Raw genomic sequence first — 8,608 nt, forward strand, 5'->3', positions numbered from 1 at the left:
TGCAGGATATGCTTCCTGCAACCACCCTGGAAGGAAAACAAAGACAGAAGATGAGATGGTCAGATGAAGTTAACCGACACCTCATGTTCTGTTATTACCAAGCAACAAACTTAGGAACCAACACAACTGGATACAGATCACAAGTATACACAACATTTATTACCAGATACCCAGAATTAAAATTTTTAACAGAACAATGACTAGCTGATCAGATCCGTGTAATAATCAAAAATAACAGGATACCCCAGTCAGAATTAGAAAACATCATACAACAAGTACAACAAATACTGGAACAAAATAATGTGCAATCAGAAGAAGAAGAAAATACAGTAACATACAACACCCCAGAGCAAACAAACAAAGAACAACACGCATCAATTAAACAATCAGAGGAAAACGAAGTCTTAAGACAGCCACCAGAACAAGCACAAATAGAACACGAAGTGACACACATGTTAGATATAGAAGAAAAATTTCAGCTGACATATATAGAATAAAAAAAAGACACAAATACAGACATTAGACCATTCTTGCATAGACCCCCAAATAACCCACAAGTCGAAACAACAATAACAACTATCAACACAATCATACACAACAAAATAAATGAAAATACAACTATGGACGAGTTACAGCTACTGGTTTATATAGGAGCACTCACTACACTAAATATACACACTAGGCAGAGATCAGAACCAACCAACACATGGAAGAAACCCACAAAACCAGCATGGCAACACAGGCTACAGATCAGAATAGAAAAACTGAGAAAAGACATCGGACAGCTAACACAATTTATAAGAAATGAAATATCAGAAAAAAATGAAAAAGTTAGGTAAAATCTCACAACAATTAGCGATAGAGCAATTACATGAAAAGAAGCAGAAATTACAAGCATTGGCCAAATGACTTAGAAGATACAAAAAAAGTGAAAACAGAAGGAAACAAAACCAAACATTCAACACGAACCAAAAGAAATTTTACCAGACAATAGATAACACACACATTAAAATAGACAATCCACCAAACATAACAGACATGGAACACTTCTGGAGCAACATATGATGAAACCTGGTACAACATAACAGACATGCACGGTGGATACAAGCAGAAACAGACACATACAAGATGATACCACAAATGCCTGAAGTGATAATTTTGCAACATGAAGTCACCCGAGCAATTAATTCTATGCACAATTGGAAAGCCCCTGGAAAAGATAAAATAGCAAATTTCTGGCTGAAGAAGTTCACCTCAACACATTCACATCTAACTAAATTATTTATCAATTACATTGCAGATCCATACACAGTCCCTGATACACTTACACAAGGAATAACTTATCTGAAACCTAAAGATCAAGCAGACACAGCAAACCCAGCAAAATATCGCCCCATAACATGCCTATCAACAATATACAAAATATTAACTTCAGTCATAACACAGAAATTAATGACACATACAACACAGAACAAAATTATAAATGAAGAACAAAAAGGCTGCTGCAAAGGAGCCCGAGGATGTAAAGAGCAACTGATAACAGATGCAGAGGTGACATATCAAGCTAAAACTAAACAAATGTCGCTACACTACGCATACATTGATTAACAAAAAGCTTTTGATAGTGTACCCCACTCATGGTTACTACAAATATTGGAAATATACAAAGTAGATCCTAAATTGATACAGTTCCTAAATATAGTAATGAAAAATTGGAAAACCACACTTAATATCCAAACAAATTCGAATAATATCACATCACAGCCAATACAGATTAAGCTTGGAATATACCAAGGAGACTCATTAAGTCCTTTCTGGTTCTGCCTTGCTCTGAACCCACTATCCTCCATACTAAATAATACAAATTATGGATATAATATTACTGGAACATACCAACACAAAATCACACATTTGGTATACATGGATGATCTAAAACTACTGGCAGCAACATATCAACAACTCAACCAATTACTAAAGATAACAGAAGTATTCAGCAATGATATAAATATGGCTTTTTGAACAGACAAATGTAAGAAAAAATGCATAGTCAAGGGAAAACACACTAAACAAGAAGATTACATATTGGATAACCACAGCGACTGCATAGAAGCGATGGAAAAAACAGATGCCTATCAATATCTAGGATACAGACAAAAAATAGGAATAGATAATACAAATATTAAAGAAGAAGTAAAAGAAAAATATAGACAAAGACTAACAAAAATACTGAAAACAGAATTGACAGCAAGAAACAAGACAAAAGCTATAAATACTTATGCTATACCAATATTGACCTACTCATTTGGAGTAGTGAAATGGAGTAACACAGACCTAGAAGCACTCAATACACTTACACAATCACAATGCCACAAATATAGAATACATCACATACATTCAGCAACAGAAAGATTCACATTAAGCAGAAAGGAAGGAGGAAGGGGATTTATCGACATAAAAAGCCTACATTATGGACATAATAGAGGGAAACATTCCACGTGGGAAAAATATATCTAAAAACAAAGATGATGTGACTTACCAAAAGAAAGCGCTGGCAGGTCGATAGACACACAAACACACAAAATTCTAGCTTTCGCAACCAACGGCTGCTTCTTCAGGAAAGAGGGAAGGAGAGGGAAAGACGAAAGGATGTGGGTTTTAAGGGAAAGGGTAAGGAGTCATTCCAATCCCGGGAGTGGAAAGACTTACCTTAGAGGGAAAAAAGGACAGGTATACACTCGCGCACACACACACATATCCATCCACACATATACAGACACAAGCAGACTTATTAAAAGGCAAAGAGTTTGGGCAGAGACGTCAGTCGAGGCGGAAGTGCAGAGGCAAAGATGTTGTTGAATGACAGGTGAGGTATGAGTGGCGGCAACTTGAAATTAGCCGAGATTGAGGCCTAGTGGATAACGGGAATAGAGGATATATTGAAGGGCAAGTTCCCATCTCCGGAGTTCGGATAGGTTGGTGTTAGTGGGAAGTATCCAGATAACCCGGACGGCGTAACACTGTGCCAAGATGTGCTGGCCATGCACCAAGGCATGTTTAGCCACAGGGTGATCCTCATTACCAACAAACACTTTCTGCCTGTGTCCATTCATGCGAATGGACAGTTTGTTGCTGGTCATTCCCACATAGAATGCGTCACAGTGTAGGCAGGTCAGTTGGTAAATCACGTGGGTGCTTTCACACGTGGCTCTGCCTTTGATCGTGTACACCTTCCGGGTTACAGGACTGGAGTAAGTGGTGGTGGGAGGGTGCATGGGACAGGTTTTACACTGGGGGCGGCTACAAGGGTAGGAGAAAGAGGGTAGGGAAGGTGGTTTGGGGATTTCATAGGGATGAACTAAGAGGTTACGAAGGTTAGGTGGACGGCAGAAAGACATTCTTGGTCGAGTGGGGAGGATTTCATGAAGGATGGGTTTCATTCCAGGGCAGGATTTGAGGAAGTCGTATCCCTGCTGGAGAGCCACATTCAGAGTCTGATCCAGTCCCGGAAAGTATTCTGTCACAAGTGGGGCACTTTTGTGGTTCCTCTGTGGGAGCTTCTGGGTTTGAGGGGGTGAGGAAGTGGCTCTGTTTATTTGCTTCTGTACCAGGTCGGGAGGGTAGTTGCGGGACGCGAAAGCTGTTATCAGGTTGTTGGTGTAATGGTTCAGGGATTCCGGACTGGAGCAGATTCGTTTGCCAAGAAGACCTAGGCTGTAGGGAAGGGACCGTTTGATGTGGAATGGGTGGCAGCTGTCATAATGGAGGTACTGTTGCTTGTTGGTGGGTTTGATGTGGACGGACGTGTGAAGCTGGCCATTGGACAGATGGAGGTCAACGTCAAGGAAAGTGGCATGGGATTTGGAGTAGGACCACGTGAATCTGATGGCTCCTACCCTTGTAACCGCCCCGGTGTAAAACCTGTCCCATGCACCCTCCCACCACCACTTACTCCAGCCCTGTAACCTGGAAGGTGTACACGATCAAAGGCAGAGCCACGTGTGAAAGCACCCACGTGATTTACTAACTGACCTGCCTACACTGTGACGCATTCTATGTGGGAATGACCAGCAACAAACTGTCCATTCGCATGAATGGACACAGGCAGAAAGTGTTTGTTGGTAATGAGGATCACCCTGTGGCTAAACATGCCTTGGTGCACGGCCAGCACATCTTGGCACAGTGTTACGCCGTCCGGGTTATCTGGATACTTCCCACTAACACCAACCTATCTGCACTCCGGAGATGGGAACTTGCCCTTCAATATATCCTCTCTTCCCGTTATCCACCAGGCCTCAATCTCGGCTAATTTCAAGTTGCCGCCACTCATACCTCACCTGTCATTCAACAACATCTTTGCCTCTGCACTTCCGCCTCGACTGACATCTCTGCCCAAACTCTTTGCCTTTTAATATGTCTGCTTGTGTCTGTATATATGTGGATGGATATGTGTGTGTGTGCGCGCGAGTGTATACCCGTCCTTTTTTCCCTCTAAGGTAAGTCTTTCCGCTCCCGGGATTGTAATGATTCCTTACCCTCTCCCTTAAAACCCACATCCTTTCGCCTTTCCCTCTCCTTCCCTCTTTCCTGACGAAGCAGCCGTTAGTTGCGAAAGCTAGAATTTTGTGTGTATGTTTGTGTTTGTTTGTGTGTCTATCGACCTGCCAGAGCTTTCTTTTGGTAAGTCACATCATCTTTGTTTTTAGATCTACATTATGGGCAGGTAGACAATTTAAGAAAATTATTTATAGAACGAGCAGAAACTAGCAAAATACACAAAGCAATCACTCATATAAATACATCGGCTACATCATTGCAATTTCATAACCACTTCTGCAACCCTTTAGATCACATAACATCAACAGATACGAAGAAAGTAAATTGGAAAAAGAAAACACTACATGGCAAGCACCCGTATCATCTAACACAGCCACACATCGATCAAGACGCATCCAACACGTGGCTAAGAAAAGGCAATATATACAGTGAGACGGAAGGATTCATGATTGCAATACAGGATCAAACAATAAACACCAGATATTACAGCAAGCATATTATTAAAGATCCCAATACCACAACAGATAAATGCAGACTTTGCAAACAATAAATAGAAACAGTAGATCACATCACAAGCCGATGTACAATACTAGCAAATACAGAATACACCAAAAGACATGACAATGCAGCAAAAATAATACATCAACAACTTGCCATACAACATAAACTAATAAAACAATACATCTCCACATACAAGTATGCACCACAAAATGTACTGGAGAATGATGAATACAAATTATACTGGAACAGAACCATTATAACAGATAAAACAACACCACATAACAAACCTGACATCATACTCACCAATAAAAAGAAGAAATTAACACAACTAATCGAAATATCCATACCCAATACAACAAATATACAGAAGAAAACAGGAGAAAAAATTGAAAATACATCCAACTGGCTGAGGAAGTCAAGGACATGTGGCATTAGGATAAAGTTGACATTATACCAATTATACTATCAACTACAGGAGTCATACCACACAATATCCACCAGTACATCAATGCAATACAGCTACATCCAAATGTATATATACAACTACAGAAATCTGTAATTATTGATACATGCTCAATTACCCGAAAGTTCCTAAATGCGATGTAACATATACCGTACAGTTAAAAGGAAGTCACGCTTGATCAAGGTCCGCATCACTTTCCATTTCTAACCAGACATAACGTCTGAGAAAGGGAAGACATAATAATAATAATAATAATAATAATAATAATAATCACAGCAGTGACATTTATATCTTCATTGTCACAAATATCTGACTGTCTCTTCTGAATATGTTGCTATTTCTGAGGTTGTAGTTATAGGGCGACCTGAGAACACAGCTGTTTTCTCCAAATACATGTTGGCTTTTGCTTCTATAATGACTTGAGAATCTTACAAAGTCTCTTGCTGCCAAATACATCCTCTGCCTGCCACTATCATTGGCTACATTAGAACCCCCAGCTGACACACCCTTTGTTGTTCCTGTCAAATATCACGGTGAGTGTTGAAAACATTGCAGCATAAAACACGTAAGTACGTCACAGGCCCCTATCTCAGTTCATTTCCTGCAGAAATGAATAGAACTTTTGAGTATTTGTCAAATTTTGAAGTCACTGCACTTTCAATTACAAATGGATTTTTCTACACCTGATTTCGTAGATACAATCCATCTCAAAGTGGACAATTTGCCAACTGGAGTGAGAAAACTGGAGACTTTATTGAAGCAGGTTTCTGTGAGAAGAAATTAATCCCTTTCCTTAGATATGTTTTAGAAGCACTTTGTGATGATGCGTGGTATTATATCATGGGATTACAGACACGATTGTCGAATATATATTCCCATCATCCCCAATGGAGTAACACACCTTAATGCAATGAGAAACGTCTACATATTGCATGATGGTAGAAGAAAGAGCCCCAGTATGCCAACAGCTGCCCAGATAGTTACACAAGGGCATCATCCTATGGCATCAATAATAGCGTTTAACAAGGCCATAACAGTGGCAAAACTATCATAGCATTGTGCAGAACACTAATCTGTGTGGAAATGTTAACATGAAGGGACAGTTGCATCCTGGTCGCCATGTATTTTGAATTTATTGATAAGATAGAGAAGTATCTGCTAAGACTGATGGATATTAGTCACCTAGGACAAACTAAGCCTCCTGTGTACTCCATTGATGCGAATTTGAAGTCAGTTTTGTGGGATAGCCACCTGACAGACTGTGGTAGACAGCTAGAAGAAGCCATCAGGGAACTCAATCTACAGGTATTGAATGCACCTCCTAATCTGCCAACCTATGAAGGGACAGTCAGAGCAACGTCACATACTGACTTCATTTTAGCAAATACAACAGCAGCACGCCATGTGAAATGCTGAAAGATTGAGAGTGGAATGACATTGAATGACCACAGTATCATATACTATACCATCACTGGAAGGGAAATACCAAGACACCACAGGAAACGCGCACATAAGGCCAAAATACATCAAGAACACCAACAGGGGAGAACTAAGAAAGATGCTTCAGTGTCCGGGAAGTCGATTGCTGGGTGATAATGTAGATGTTAAGGTGCAAGACATTACAATGGCTACACATAGAGCAATAGAGGCATCAATACCTGTCTAGAAAGGTCAGTGTGAAGGAGTACCTTGCATCTGGACTGAGATGCTGCAGAAATTAAGGTGTGGAGCACGAAGAGCCAAGAAGCTATACCAGAGCAGAATATGACCCACAAAGAAAGAGTTTGAATATATATATATATATATATATATATATATATATATATATATATATATAGGGGTATGTTAAACAATGTTTTAAGGAAGAGTTATGGAAAACAAAAATGGAATGATCGAAGAAATTCATGGAGGCTAACTTAGAAATGGATCACCAATTTCGTATTGTAGGGCAGCGTGGAGGGTAAAAATCATAGAGGGAGACCAAGAGATGAATACACTAAGCAGATTCAGAAGGATATAGGATGCAGTAGGTGCTGGGAGAAGAAGAAGCTTGCATAGGATAGAGTAGCATGGAGAGCTGCATCAAACCAGTCTCAGGACTGAAGACCACAACAAACAACAACTTAGAAACTACGATGTATCATATAAAAAAGTCTGTGAGAAAATATGATCACCAAGCCTTATTCCCACTAAAAAATAATGATGGGATGCTAACAGAAAATGGGGACCAGTCAGCTGCTCTGCTAATGGAAACACTAATTCCTGACAATGGAGAAGAAGCTGAGATGGATGATAAGCATATGTTACAAAAAATGTTATGGGAAGACTATAAAAACAATAAACTTGTGTACCCCTTCACACAAGAAGAAATTACACAGGAACAGATGGGATCCCTGTCGGAGTAATAGAACCCCTATGTGACCAATTAGATAGTTGCATGAACTGTACAATGAGTGTCTCTTGCAGGTTCCCTGCACCATGGAAGAACACTGAAGTGACAGTGATCGGTAAGGGGGAAGATAAGTATCCAATGATACCCAAATCCTACAGACCAGTTTGTGTTTTGAAGGTTCTCGGCAAGATATTTGAAAAACTATTATGCAAAAGATTAAAAGTTCACAGACTGCTACACCGGATGTGTTCTCAATAGTATGGGTTTAAAAGTAGCAAGTCAACTGAAGACACAATTAATAAGGCAATTTTGTTAGTAAGAAATGCTCATTCTGCATACCATCTCGTGATAACGATCAATATTGCTGATGCTTTTGATAACTTATGGTGGCAGTCTTTCTGTGCTTGCCTTAGGGATTTGGAGTATGCGGAAGTGCTGTTCAACTGCCTGAGAGATTATTCGCACAGGCCCAGGAAAGAAAATAATAAAGATAATAAGAAAAGGCTGTCAGCAGGGATCAGTGTGTGGTCCACAGTTTTGCAATGTATCACTGGAGCCCATACTACAGAAATTACATGACAGCAGTAACGTAAGTGGTCTGGTATAATTTGCAGACGTTCTGTTCATTGTGCCACTTCATGAACTTGAGAGCTGGTGCCTTGGATTTATCACTAACATCACAGAGATATTAAAACTGA

This window comes from Schistocerca cancellata, chromosome 4, assembly GCF_023864275.1.
Source record: "Schistocerca cancellata isolate TAMUIC-IGC-003103 chromosome 4, iqSchCanc2.1, whole genome shotgun sequence".
Classification (NCBI taxonomy): Eukaryota; Metazoa; Arthropoda; class Insecta; order Orthoptera; family Acrididae; genus Schistocerca; species Schistocerca cancellata.